This window comes from Protopterus annectens, chromosome 2.part0, assembly GCF_019279795.1.
Source record: "Protopterus annectens isolate FY-2018-M chromosome 2.part0, PAN1.0, whole genome shotgun sequence".
NCBI lineage: Eukaryota > Metazoa > Chordata > Ceratodontiformes > Protopteridae > Protopterus > Protopterus annectens.
In genome coordinates, this window is record NC_056728.1 from 675,070,424 (window position 1) to 675,086,480 (window position 16,057).

A 16,057-nucleotide genomic window follows, 5' to 3' on the forward strand; every position below is an offset into this window, starting at 1 on the left:
CACATGGTTAAACAGGAAACTCCTTACTCTGTGTAGGCATTGCTTAACATCATGCAAACTTGCTTACTGCTGCTTATTGCAGCTTACTCCCACTTACCCCTGTGCTAATTTCTTTAAAAGAAAAGAAAAAAGGGATGATGTGCAGGACGGGTGTAGGAAAGGTCCATAGCTGTCCATTTCTGATTCAGCAACAACTGTGAATTTGTACAGAATCTGGAGGTAAATTTGGATACTCAAACCCCTGAGAGAGGGGTGAGGACAACAGTAATATGTTGTTAAGCCAATTAGACCAGATTACATGTGTCCAGTGGGCACATGTGAGAAATGGCCAGCTATGTATGGGGTGACTTTTTTTGTGGGAACAGATTACCCGTTTTTTATAAGATGAGAGTGGAATGTTGGGGAATTATAGTAGGTACATTTGGGGATGTAAGTTTGGTAGGAAGACAGACAAGACAGATAATACAGCAGACAGGGGTGGTATATGACATGTGAGGAGGTAAACACCTTGGACAGGGAGGGTGGTTGGGAATCGGACGCACATGAGCCCCCAAATGGATACAGTGGGACTGAGGTCCCCACCCACAGGCAGTCACCACTGAACCTTCACGACCCCGAAGGTGGCTGTGCTGGGGGCTGAGTAGGAGGGGCAGGCTGACCCTCAAAATGTACCATGTGGCCCTCAAGCTGGTATAGCTAATCCCCAAACTCCTTTCAAAGCTCACTACATGCCAATCCCCTGACCTGACTTTGGGTGAAGGTGCCCTGCTTGCGACCGCTCCCAGGGTGGGGATGGGCCGCATCCCCTGAGGCAGTTCCACACGAAGGTGGTGCAGAACCAGTGGATGTGGAGGTCCCAGGTTGGGTCCCAGATGTGCTGGGGCCTGGTGCCATGGCCAGTTGAGGCGGGACAGGTGGATCCACTGGGATCAGCCTTCCCAGATGTGCTATGGTGTTGTGGTTTTATAACATAGGTTGGTTAGTCACAAAAAGCACATTCCAGAATACGTTATATAAGCATGCATGGAAGTTCCCTTTAACCCAAAACAGTAGATATGGCACAGTTGCAAAGCAAACAGAACACATGCATATATGAGACCACAGTGGGCATTATAACGGCATGCAGGTTACATTTATAGCAACAGGCCACCGATGACAATATTTGAACAGAGAACATTAATAGTCAAACATTTAAATATTTGTAGAACAATAGGACACATGTACGAACAGTAGGTTAAGTGAAAAACATACCCATTGATTTATGTGTTTAGATTATTGGTGCATATAGGGTAGGAGAGAGAGAGAGAGATGTCAATTAACAACTGAATAGTCTTCAATTGCTCACAACTTTAATAATCATTGCTCTAATCATTACTCTCAAGGTATTATCTCATTTTATATTGACCTATGGCCTTGGCTTGGGCAGTGGTATATTTGTACACAGTGTATAATTACAGCTTTCTTACAGCTCATTTATACCTGTTCTCACCTGGCAGACCTGCGGAGGAAATTATTGTTAATACTACCAAACTGTTTCTACCCATATTCACATAGTCAAGCTTACATAAGTGAACTCATACTGTGTGTGTGTGTGTGTGTGTGTGTGTGTGTGTGTGTGTGTGTGTGTGTGTGTGTGTGTGTGTGTGTGTGTGTGTGTGTGTGTGTGTGTATGCTACTGCCATACTCCACCTTGATTCCTATTGATCACCCAGGGTGTTGGCAGCAGTGACCCCTAGCTGTGACAGCGTAACACTTGAGGGACATTTCTTGGAGGAGACTACTTGGTGTATGTACTTATCTTGCTGTCATTTGCAGCCTTGGGGTTGGACAGTGGGTGTTGTACACAGTGTGTAATTACAGCCTTCTTACAGCTCATTTGTCCCGGTCCCCTTCAGTAACACACATCACACTAAATAACATTTGACGACACGACCTTTATTACATTTCCATAACATAGCTTTGATCACTGAATACCAACTTTAATAATTACAACTATTCATGATATAATTGATTCTAAATATAGCATAACATCCTTGTAATGTTAATCAGGGCAGTGTATCTACTCACCTTGCCCGAGTAAGCAGCGTCCATACCTCTACTCACTTACATTGCTTATGAAGCAGCGTGCCATTTCATTTCATACACCATTCATTGTAATGTTAATCAGGGCAGCATACCTACTCACCCTGCCTAACAAGCAGGATCCATACCTCTGCTCACTTACTTTACTTATGAAGCAGCATCCCAACTCACTTCATACACCATCCATTGAATTACCTTCCACCAAATAAGCACCATCCTTACCTTAGCTTGCTTATCTATTTAGCAAGCTTCCTCCAACTACTCATTTCCTTTCCCCAGATCCTTGAAAGGAACATCCAGACATCAGAGGGGGAACAGAAGAGGGCAAGCCTATCCCTCTTCTCCGCCTGCCCCCACGGGTAAATAACCATACTCCCCAACTAAAAGAGGGAGGATGGGTGGGTAGCAAGTTCACGCCAAAATGTGACTGCTTAACCCATCTACACTAGACTAAACCTCTTAAACCCCTCCCCATCATTATCTCACTTCCTCCCAACCATCTCTGCCTCGACTTAATCCTTTCACCTCCCCAACCCACTTAACTCCCCCTAATATTAACCTATCCCCCCCATGAAGATGTCCTGGGACAACTTAGTTTGTTGCCAAATGTCATTTGTCCCGGTTCCCTTCCATAACACACATGACACCAAATGATATTTGGCGACTTTTATTAAATTTCCATAACATAGCTTTCATCACTGATCACCAACTTTATTAATTACAACTATTCATATCATTTATTCTAAATACAGCATAACATCCTTGTGATGTTAACCAGGGCAGCGTACCTACTCACCCTGCCCCAGTAAGCAGCATCCATACCTCTACTCACTTACTTTACTTATGAAGCAGTGTCCCATCTCACTTCATACACCATTCATTGTAATGTTAATCAGGACAGCGTACCTACTCACCCTGCCTAACAAGCAGGATCCATACCTCTGCTCGCTTACTTATGAAGCAGCATCCCAACTCACTTCATACACCATCCGTTGAATTACCTTCCACCAAATAAGCACCATCCTTACCTCAGCTTGCTTATCTATTCAGCAAGCTTCCACCAACTACTCATTTCCTTTCCCCAGATCCTTGAAATGAACATCCAGACATCAGAGGGGGAACAGAAAAGGGCAAGCCTATCTGTCTTCTCCATCAACCAGTTTGACCAGGCTGCTCTCCCTCATTTCTACCCAAAATTGTTCAATCCACTTCCCATCAAGGGAAGAGTCAAGCCAAACATTATTTGATGTACCCATCATCTGTAAAGCACCTTAGAATCCCGTCATAAACCCCTTTGCCATGCCATCACTGAAACACACCCAATGAAACTAAATAAAGCAGGATTACCGTGACCCTGTTGTAATGCCAGAATAGCCACACCAAGAGAAGACATACCCTTTTAGCCTGCTGCCTTCAACGCTGAAATCATGGCTCAACCTGAATGTGTTGACAGCCTATATCCACAACAAAACCACAAACTATAACCCCTTGAACTCAAGATGGCACCCAGTCAGACTAGCAGCAAGTCTCACACCCAAGACCCTGTTAAACATAGTAAATCACCTTAGCCCACCCACTACCCAGTTCTATATGTGCAACAACTCCATTACCGTAGGGAACAGTCTAACTCCAACTTTAATGTCCTACCTTAGCTGGAAGAAAATCAGCACCCCTTGACCTAGTTCCTAACAACCCACCTATGCTCAGCAATGAAATACTCTACATACCCAGCCATAAACACCCCCAATTCACTGATTAACAAACCATTCTTAACCCCTGTTTGGCCCTGGCCTTTCCCCTGGAGAGCTCTTTCCTGATATTACCTATACCACTAGTAGGCAATTAAGACCATTCCTACCGCAGCCATATCCTGCAACCAAGCTTCCTATAAACCTTATAACTCCCCTGTAACAACGCACCCAGTTTTAAACTACCCCACCGACCGCCTACCTACCATGCTTCTTAAAACTCTACTCACCAAATTGACCCAAACACCAAATGAAATGATCCCTGTGGTATTCTGTAAAACCTTAACCTGTTATATAACACTAACACTACCTACCTAAGGGACACATTTGTCACCCCAAAGACACCACCCATTAGGAACAAACTCCAGTATCCTATCAAACACCTCATTGGTCCTCCCCTAAATACGGTTCAACCACTAAAGGAGTAAATACAACCACCCCAAGGTTCTTAAGAAAGCAAGGGTTGAACTTCACTGGCTTGCAAGAGCCATATGGGTTTAGCCTAATAAGCCCTGCGCTCCTATGAATGTCGTGACTACTCATCCCGTGGGATCCCCACACTCCCCATAACCATCCCCACCCATTATCCCCTTGGCCCCCCTGCCTACCTCTTCCTTACTTGCCCCCTATAGCAATGCAATAATCAGCTCCCACTTATTGAACACAGAGCTCTAATATGTCTTAATAACATGATTACTCAGACCCACTTTGAGCACCATTCAGGTGGCAAAACATCCAAACTATCAAAACGTTACCTTTCAGATCCCCTTTCAAGCCACCACATGATGCCTTCTGCCCTACAGCAATTTCAGTCAATAACTGTTGCCACCTTGATCTCCCCATGTGTAGTATCTTTGCTCGCCACTGCTTCCATCATCTTCAAATTCACTATCATCTGCAAACTCACTGCGTAGCAACCCAACTGGTACTCATCACACTACCATCTACAAAGAAATGGACAAAAGTAAATCCTCTAATATGTAAAGTGAAGGCTTCACCTTAAACCCACCTATTCCAAATTATAGTAGCAGCATTAAAAAAATAAAAAGCAAAAAAAAAACTGCAAGAAAGAAAATATATGTAAATCATCTAAAATACATAATGCACATTTCAAGACATCTTCAGAAACAACTTATCCTTCCTATCTGGGAAGGAGAGTACCACTGCCTCACACATTTATGACAAAGCAGCCATAACTGAAGCTATGCTTCCAATGAACCTATCAAACACCCACTATAAATTTAACTACCAATCGAGTATGCTACAACTAAACCCCACACCTGAAGGGACCTATCAATATCCACAACTAGAGTAAACTTGTGATTCCATACCACATCACTAGTGCACTGTATAAGCCAAGCTAACTTATATTGTAAAACCATCTGCCTAGCTCTTAACCTTCCATCTCCAAATGAGGCACACTAACCAAACATAAAGTCTGTTTGGTCAAAATTTAGCAAACCTAATAAGTTACTAGCAACTTACAGTGCTATAAAGGGGCCCACTGCAATATTCCTCCCATCAACTCTTCAAATGTAATTATAACTTAGGGCTCCCTTCCTACTCTTTTTTTTATTTTTTTTAACCAAGTTAACCTTCCCAGTTGAGGGTATTAATCTAACATAATAAGCCATTAGTAGGTGTACCACGTTCTGTCCATTTGTTCCCAGTTTGCTTGCAAGCAATGACAAAAACAAAACAAAACAAAAAAACACTCTAACACACATATACCTCTCAACCTCTTCACTCAGACAATGCAGGCAAAGCCCATACTTCTCCACAACTTAAGTGTTCACAATCCATAAATAAAAGAGGGGCTGCTTTGAGAAGTATAAAGTGACAAACTCAAACATCTGGCATTATCTTCTAACTTCAGACTTTGCCACTAACTGCCAAAACTACAACTCTATGAAAACAAACCCAAATATGAAGCAAAATCTGGACATTCTACGAAATCTGTACAGTTTAAAGGTATGACAAAGCTCAAATACACCCACAACTGCTCTCCAGCCAGCAAAGCTCCTCCAATGTCATTTGCCTAAATGGAACTATTATTACAATTATCTGAGATTAACTAAACACTGTGCTTCAAGTGGACAAAGCCAGCTCAGCAAGGAGACTGACTAACAATAATTCAGTATAGTAATGGGTTGCCTACCCCTTCCCCATGACAAGGCTGACCCCATGTAATGCTGTCTTTCACAACCATGTAACCCAACCAAAAAAGTACTGCAAGCTCCAAATGGCAGCCCGTGAAAACCTAGCACTGCATCCAAGAGGAGTTAACCTATGGCACCATGCTGTTATTGCTACCCTACCAATACATTTATTTCCTCAGACATTCCCAAACCCAGTACAATGGAACAGCCCGCCACCTGAAATAATGCACCATATTTAAACAGAGACCAACACAGAGAATCTGTTAGGAAAACCATCACGTAATCGTTGTAACTGTCAGTCATCTGCAATACTGTTTGGTCTGCAACACCCATCCAACCCCGCGGAATGGTGTTGCTTTCCTTCTTATTTTTGACTGATTAAACCCTCTGCCAATGTGCATGCAATCCCATGCATGTCATATCAACTGCCTCGAATGGAATTGTCAGGCTGTCAACTCCCCCACCCCTTTTTTTTTTTTTTTTTTTTTTTTTTTTTTATACCTCCTTAACCATATGCCAACAAAACCCATTTCTATGAAGAACAGACTGAATTATGAAAATGTTTGAACATTCTGTGAAAATCTGTACTGTTGAGAATCACGAGCAGATGTGATGCCTGACTGCACATGTGCAGCCATTAACAGCCATTCCTAAGCCCGCGAACAAACATCCAGCTCCCACACTGCAACCCTGGGCTGCAACAAAACCAAATAACTGCTAGAAACCTGTAAAAACAAATTCACTTTTTCAAAATGGAACTCTATTCACCTGTGAACAGAAAATGCCACAGTACATACAAGGCAGCACATGGAGAGTGTCCCACAGGTACTCTTCATACCAATGACTCCCAAGAAAGGTCCCGCCAAGTGCCGGTACATGGATGGCAGGAAGCACGGAAGGTGCACCCAATGCAACCTCCACCTGCGGCAAGATCCAAAATGCCCCCACCATCACAAGCGAGGCCAGCCTTCATTGCGATCCACAAATCCACATACATAGAACTTCCTCTTTCCCCTCATTTATTTGTTAGCTTCTCTTTTTTTTTCCTCTCTCATTTAATGCCCAATCGCAGATCCGAAGCGGAGGCCAACTCCACAAACACACAGTCCACCACCACTGCGACTCCAACAGTAAACCCGATCAATCATCAAGACAGCCGAGCAACAAACCAGACAATCAATGACTCAGCATACAAACTAGTCAAGTGCAGACATCTCGTGGCGCCATGGCCGCCAAACGCACACCGAGAGACCCTCAAGCTTGCAAAAAGGGCCCAACTGGCCAGCAACCACTACACAGGAGTGCCTCATGATGCAAAAACAACAACAAAATGCACCACTCAACTGGAGACCACCCCACAGAACCACAACGAGCAAGCAACACATCCCAGAATCTGGACCCGCCGCCGAGCAAATCCTCCACCAAACACAATCTCGAAAACCACTACAAGCCATGGACAAGAGACAGCAACAATCCAAGGCAGCACACGATCACCAATAGAAATCCAGACAATGACCGCAACCCATAAAACCCACAGCACACCTCCAAGCCATGCACCGTGGACAAAGCTCAACACCAGAGCAGCACAACACCCATCCACCTCCACCCCCATCAGAATGGAATGGGGGGAACCAGCATAGACACACTGCCAGCAAATGCAAAACACTCAGTTCTGACAACCTGCCACCCATTCAGGTCACCCCATCAACCCATAATCAAGAAACCCGGGCATTCCAACAGCCTGGAAGGCCATAGCTGAAAGGCACAACCAGCATGCAATCCACACAACCCCCTCCCATGAACAACTGCCAGCACTGGAAGGCCACACATCTCAACCAAAACATGTAAAATACCCATTGAACAACTTGAAATAAGGACTAAACAACCAGCAAGCCCCTGACATGGAACCCTGCACCCTACACCTGCACTCAACCAAAACACCCAATCTCGCCCCCAACTCCAAACTGCAGCAGTTACCATTTTCCCCTTTTTTTTTTCTTTGCATGAAACAGTTGGACAAGAACAAATAGATGTATCATACGTAATCACAAACCCTACATACCCAACCATAAGCATCTCCCCACTGCCACAACCACCGACCCAGGCCTACCCACCAAGTCCAACACCCACAGGTCATCTTGGACGTTCTGCTTGCCTTAGCCAGTTCACGCCAAAATGTGATTGCTTAACCTAACTACATTAGACTAAACCTCTTAAGCCCCCCCATCATTATCTCATTTCCTCCCAACCATCCCTGCCTCCACTTAACTCCCCTTAATATTAACCTAACCCCCCCCACCCCATGAAGATGTCCCAGGACAACTTAGTTTGTTGCCAAACTTCATTTATATCTTTTCTTAACTGGCAGACCTGTGGCAGAAATTTTTGTTAACAATACCTGACTGTTTCTACACATATTCTTGGGTGAGATTATGCATACCAGTCCCAGGATTCGAACCATGCCTTTTTGTGCAAAGAGGAAAAACACGGTTGTATTTTATTACAATGAGCTATTGGGGAACTATGGGTCTTCTTTTGACTTTTTTCTGTATAATACAGTTTTGTTTGGAGAATCTGCTTTGTAATTCTGACATTCATGCATGGCAGATAGTTCTTATACTATGTATTCATACCCTCACATATTACAGTATGGAAAACAATGTTTAACACAGCATTACTATTCGGGGATCAGATCTTGGTGTATGGAACATTTCTTATAGTTAATCTGTTTTACAACTCCACAATCTTTGTCAGATGAGCCTCAATTGAGTAATGCTGTCAGAGCCATAGTTTCTGTGCAGAACCGGTACACATTCAGATTCATACTACTACACAGCAAAGTAAACAAAGCAGTCTGGGGTTTTGATTTTTATTGACAGGTGCTGACACTTTCATTGATATATATCCTGTACATCAGTATTACTCTGCTGATGTCTCATTTATTCAGTACAAACAATACGCATTTCTAACTACTGCCAGCCTTTCTATTTATTTTCCCGGATTACTACTAGCTAGATTTGTACCACCAGCCTCGCGATACAGCCTTAGCAGCCTGCTGGCATGGGCATGGGCATCCACATTCACAGCCCTCTCATCTGCAGCTGTACAGGAGATAGAGAAACATTTATGCATAACTATCCATCTCATACTTTGGCTGGACTTTGTTACACAATAATTGATACTGATACTTACACACAGCTGGGACATTCTTTGCCTGAGCATCTTGGATCTACTGGTCCAAGAAGTCTCTCTTTCTATGCTTCAAGTCAGCATAATGGTGCCAGATCTGCTCAACAGTCCAAGGGATACCAGTAGCACTGGTGAGGTCACGTGCAAGATGGTCCCAGGCCTCCAATTTATATTGGGAGTCCTGGTAATGGTCCTGCAGCAGTCTCCCTTCATGGTGTTTTACAAGGAGTCCAACCATGACCATGGACTCCTGAATGCCCTAACACTGTGCCCAAAAGTGCACACCTTCATCAACACCAGCCATAGTGCCTGCAGTGATCAGCTACAACTGGTTATGGTTGTATTCTCACCTGCAGAGTTTAAATAGGGCTGTATTCCCACCCTTTGCCCTGATCAGCCAATTTTGAATATGCTGAGCTAAGCTAAGTTATGGGCAAACCCACTTAGCACAGATAAGCAATGCTTAAAGGGGTAGATGCTGCTTACCAGTGTGCAAATCCACTTAGCTATACTAATTATTGCTAAGCTTACAAATGTAAGCAATGCTTACTCCGGCTAAGCATAGCTGAGCACAAGTTAGCATTGTTCAGCTTTCATTTTATGGACTATCAGGATTGTGGGGTTGATTCCTTCTTAATGACATCTTAGGATATATATGTTTCCCTTCCACAGCATCCCCCCATGTGCTTTCATTATATTATATTCTTTTGTGGCTATACTGTATGGGACACTTGGGTTTATATGGAGGTTTCACATGTGTACTACACTGACACCTCACATTTGGACCTGCTACACTACCCTGATTAACAAATATATATTATTCACTACCTATTTATGAAAAAATATACTTTTAGTGCTGGTTTCACATATAAAAATTAACGGACTGCATGGTAATTGAAAGCTATAACCATTACAGTATTTCACTTTGACTATTTTGGCTGTATATTTCTATTCAGCTCCTTTGGATGTTTAAGCTATGCTATACACTGCTGCGAGATGCGCACACCCACTCAGCTATACTTAAACTTTAGTGGGGATGAAAAAGAAAATTAATTTGTTTAATTTTTATTAGTTTAGGAATGTGCACATAGCTAACTGTCATACCTCTCCACCTCTCCACTGCAAAGAGGACAGATTATAAATATTGCTCTTACAAACTTAGGAAATTGATAACTAATAGGTTTTGCATTAGCATGGCTTACTTGAAGGATGTGGGGTCTTACACTCATATGTTTGTTATTATTTAATGACTTCAAGCCTCAGCTCTTTTCCAGGGCACAAATCTGGCTAGTCTGCAGATATCCGTTCAGTTGGGGGTATGCTGACAGTGTCTGCAGACACTGTTTATCTTTTCAAAGTGCTGTACAGCACTTCCTGAATGGAGGGGACGTGTTTACTGTGTGAGCAATGCTCAGACACGCCCACAACACTCGTTCAGAGATCGTGCATGTGCAGGTTATACAGCTTGCACCTTCATGAATATGCAAAGCCCACTGCTGTGCTGCACTGGCATGATCCCCTCCATGCAGGAATAGCACTATTCCTACACAGAGTTTAATGAATCCCAGGACATTTCTTTTTAGTAGCAGGAATGGTGTTAATAATTTATATAATATTCCCCTTATATCCTATAAGAGAGGCAGAAATGTTAGGGACATGGTGGTCGATAACATATTTATTGCCCCTAGAGATGCTTTGAATGTATCACCTAATGTTTATGGAACTATTCCTTGTGGAAAATGTTTAGTCTGTAGGAACATAGTGAGATCTTTTGATAAAATTAATGGGATAAAATTTTGCCCCTCAGCATCTTATACTTGTATTACAAAACATGTAATATATGCTCTCTCCTCTGAATGTGGTCTTTTTTATATAGGGGAGACTAAAAGTGTTTTTAAGGTGAGACTACGAAAGCACATCAGAGACATAAAAAACAAAATTTATGATAATTATTTGGCCATACATTTTAACGTGGTACATGAAGGGGAACTTAATAATTTAAAAGCATGTATTTTGGAACAGATTTTTGCTAGAGACGCTTTATTGTTAAAGAATAAATTACTTGTTAAAGAATAAATTACTTTATAAAGAAACAGTTTTTATTCTTAAATTTAATACTTTCCCCTGGATTTACTAATCTTCCGTGTAAGACTAGATTAGTCTTGCACGGAAGCACCAGTGTAAGAGTATGATGGCAGCATGCCATGCATATTAATGAGGGCGCGCTGCCTCAACTCCAAAGCTAACATGGATCATGGATGAGTTTAGGGGGCATGTTGGACTGCTGAGCAGTCCAAACATCAATGCCCCTACAATGAAGAAATGCTGCAACTTCACATTTAAATGAGCGAGTCCGCTCACATGTACAATGTAGCACTACACTCCCCCATATGTTCAACAACTAACAGAATAAAAAATAAAAATAATTATTTTTTTTTTCTTCCAATATAGCTGCCCGTAGTTGCGCGGGTTTGCCCGGGTTTGCCCATTGCTTAGCTACAGTTACAGCAGCTTAGACACCAGAAGAGGATAATAAGAAAAATATATGCAAATGTAACAACATAGCGATAGGGTAGTGGTTAGAGCTTTCTCACCAAGAAGAGGCATTGCTGGTTTGAGTCCCACTACTGCACATTCCATTTTCTGTGTGAAATCTCTATACAAAAACATTTCCTGACATTTTTTATGTATAAGTTTTGTAAAAAGCATTGAAATGTTAAATTTATTAGTGCATGAATTATATATATGAAGGTGAAATGTCTATGCATTCTGAGGCATGAGTACCTTATTTTAAGCAATATAAAGCACTGCTAACCACATTTTACAAGTATTGAGCATATTTAAATACATTTGCGTGTAGCTGCGCTATGCTAAGGAGGAGTAACACAGGTTCACCGTACGTTACTTTTGATTACCTTCCCGCAACTCCGCTCTAACCAGCGCAACGTCGGGCAACGTTGGGCAAAGTTGGGCAAAGTCAGGTAAACACGTTCACACCTGCTTTACTGTTCCTTAACCGGTCAGGTCTGCCCAGCAAGAAAATAAAAAACAGTGACAGGGCTCGAACTCAGGATACTGTGCACTATAGTCACAGTACTGAACCACTAAGCCATGATAGCATTTCACAAGCATGCACTTTCAACAGAGACATATCTATCAAAGGGATTTTAAACATTGCCAACATCAGCTAAGCAAGCGTGCCCACAGCTGAGCTTTTCTAAAACTGGCCAATCACAAATAAGTGCGGGAAATGAGGCATATTTAATCTCCACAGGTGGGAATATTTGCTATAACTGGTTGTAGCTTCCTTCAATAGTCAGCATGGCTGGTGTAGGTGAGGGCACTTGTTTTACAGTGCAACACTGGGGCATCCAGGAGTCCAAAATTATGGTTTGGCTCCTCATCCTCAAACATGAGGAAAGACTCCTGCAGGGCCAGTACCAGGGTACCCAATATAAAATGGAGGCCTGGAACAGTTTTGCCCGTGATCTCACCAGTGCCACTGGTGTTCCTCAGACTGGTGAACAGGTCAGGCACCATTATTCTGACCTGAAGCGGCATAGGGGTGATGAACTTGACCAGTGGATCCAGGAATCCCGTACGATGCCTAATGCCCCAGTACTGAATAAGTAGCCATTGTATTAAGTAGTTCAGAATTGCCATGCTTATCTATACTATGGAAAAGTATGTCTCAGTATCACTGCATTTACTTCACAGCTGCAGGTGACTGGGCTATGAATCTGCAAGCCCATGAAGATAGGCTGCAAAGGCTACATCATCAGGCAAATTATTCTGCATGTACTGTTATATAAAATAAACAAGAGAGCCTTCAAAAAGTTTTTTAACCCAACAAATAAAGGTGTAATAATCCTTTAATAAATGTATGATTCATGGAGTGCGTCTGTGTCATTTTCTTTGATATGTTGTTGTACTGTTGCATTCTACAAATAGTAGTGTTGTATTAAGCAGTGTCAACTCACACTTGGGTAGGCCTATATAACATGGATGAAGGGAGTGCCAGTAGCTTGTATGCATATTTACAGCCCTCAACTATCGGTTCATACCCACCATGTACAGGTTAATCTGGCACATGAGTAGCTTGGTATTGTGTTCCCCAGAAATGTCAGTGTGCTGCCAGAAATGTAGGGAGCTGTCAACATATAACTGATGCTTTCACCTGAACATATCTAGATAATTATATGAAAGTAGAGCTGTCAGTGTACCATCTTAGCAGTAGTGTGTGTGAGATATTCTCAAAATATGTTGCAATAACATCTGCATCTTGGACAGTTTGTATGCAAGATACAGCTCATGTATATAATGATCTAGCAAAATCCAATTGCACAATATAAGGACATTGGGTAGTATAATAATACATGTAAGGGACATATAACTGCAGTTAATAGGAATGTAGTGAAAACTAGATGGATATATAAGTTGTTAATTGAGCTATCTTTTTCCACCCGACTATATGTGCATAAAAAATGCAATTTCACACCTCAATCGGTATGTCTAATCTCAAAACATTTGTTGGGGCATATGTCCTATTGGTTTATAAATATTTGCATTTATTTCTATGCATGTGCCCTGTTAAAATACCACAATATTTGTGGCCTGTTGCCATCAATTAAACCTGCATGCTGTTGTAATGTCCACTATTGTTCTATATATGCATGTGTTATGCTTGCTTTTCAACTGTTGAAAATCTGGTGTGTTGGATTAATGGTAATACTTTTACATGCTGTTATAACTAATTGGGAATGCTGTTGACTGTTACTAACCCATATCTTTATTAAACTCTCCAAAACATAGTTTGTATGGGAAGACTGGTCCCAGCAGACCCACCTGTTCCACCTCAGCTGGCCATGGCACTTGGCACTAGCAGATCCGGTGCCCAGCCTGGGACCTCCTCCTCGGTTGGCCGTGTGCCACCTTTAGGTGGAAGCACTGCAGGGGATGGGGCTTGGCCCCCCCGTGCAAGAATGGGTGGAGAGGCACCTAATACCCTTTGTACGGTCTGGGCTGTGGTGCATAGAGAGATTGAACATTCTGTTGCAGAAACTCTATGCCACCTTGAAGCCCAAGTGGCGAAACTCACGGGTCAGCCTGCCCCTCCTACACAGCCCCCAGCACAGCCACCTTCTAGGTCGTGAAGTTGCAGTGGTGACTGCCCATGCTTGGGGACCTCAGTCCCACTGTTTCCATCTAGGGGCTCTTGGGCTTGTAATTTCCAAACATCCCTCCTCATCAAAGGTGTTCATCCACCACATGTGTTATATACTGCCCCTGTATGTGTCTTGTTTGTCTTGTCTGTTTACCTCCCCAACCTACCTCTCCAAATATACCAACTTCCCCTACCCACATTCCACTCTCACCTGAAAAAAAGGGCAATCTGTTAGCAAAAAAGAAAAAAATATGCCCCATACATAGCTGCCCATTTTGCACACACATCCACTGGTTACATGAAATGTTATTTAATTGGCATTACAACATACTTTGTTGTCCTCACCCCTCTCTCAGGGGTTGAAGGGTTCATATCTACCTCCAAATTTATTGCATATGCACAGCTGTTGCTGTTGAAGAAATGGGCAGCTATGAACCTTCCCTACACCTGTCCTGCACATCCCGAGCTATTTTCCATACTGTCTTTCCCTCTTTGTGCCCCTTTTTCACCACTTTCCTATCTCCCCATTTTTCTTTTCTTTCAAAGATATTAGCACGGGGGTGAGTGGGAGTAAGCACTATTAAGCAATAGTGAGCGGGTTTGTGCTTGTTTGCGCTTGGCTAAGCAATGCAAAGCATTGTGCAAACCCACGCAAACTTGCTAAAAACTGCTTAAAAATGCCTTTGTCACCATGTATGTGAGGACCCTTGTTCTGCTCAGGAACAAAATAAAACACCTCTGCAAGTCTCGAACCCCGGACCTTGCACATACTACACAACATAAAGTACCATTAAGCCACGGTAGATATACATTAAGTTGGTGCTTAAATAATTATATCATGCATCATAATGAGTGAATGTAAAGGAAAATTAGAAATACCATACCACACAACTTGTTCTGTGGATGTTGACCAACAGTTGTGGGATTACATTAAATGACTGTGATAAGAGACGCAGCCATTCTATCAGGAAATAAAGTTACACCATCACCTTACAACCCCACACAGTATCACAGCAGGACAAACACTGGCATATCTGTTTAGGGCAGAGGCCATACCTCTCAACTGTCCCTAAATTTCAGGGACGTCCCTGATTTTGACTCAAATTTTTGCTCTGTCCCTCTGAATCCTTCCTAAAACTACTGACTTTGGGCAGAAAGGTGGTGAATTATGACAATAATTAAGAGTTATATACTTCTTTTACTTCAGAAAAGGTGTATTAATTCATATGCTTTGATTCTCTCGATGTTTCAACTTAATAGCATTAATATTTTAAAAGTGTCCCTGATTTTCTTCTTGACTTTTCCCTGATTCTGTTCAAATTTGTCCCTGATTGGTTGAGATGTCTGACAGAGGCAGAAACACAGAGGCATATTAGCCTTTCTGCTGTTACACACTGTGAAAATAGCTTTGGAAGAAGTTTTGGAAACATGCCCTTATGTAGGAATAAAACACTGAAATACAAATGGATGTAGTCATGTACTGGTAGCAACCAACTGTAAGAATGCCATTGCTCTATTGGTGAAAAGGCCTGTGTGGTGCACAGACAAAAATAACAGGCTATTATCTGGCTATCATGTGGACAGGTCCACAGCTGGGAGTTAAACAGACTACATTCCTTGATAAAGTAACATGTATACAGCAACCCTGTAAGTCCAGCAAGATAAAATGCACACAATACTACTTATGCTCTCTGTACTTCTGCAAACCTACCCAA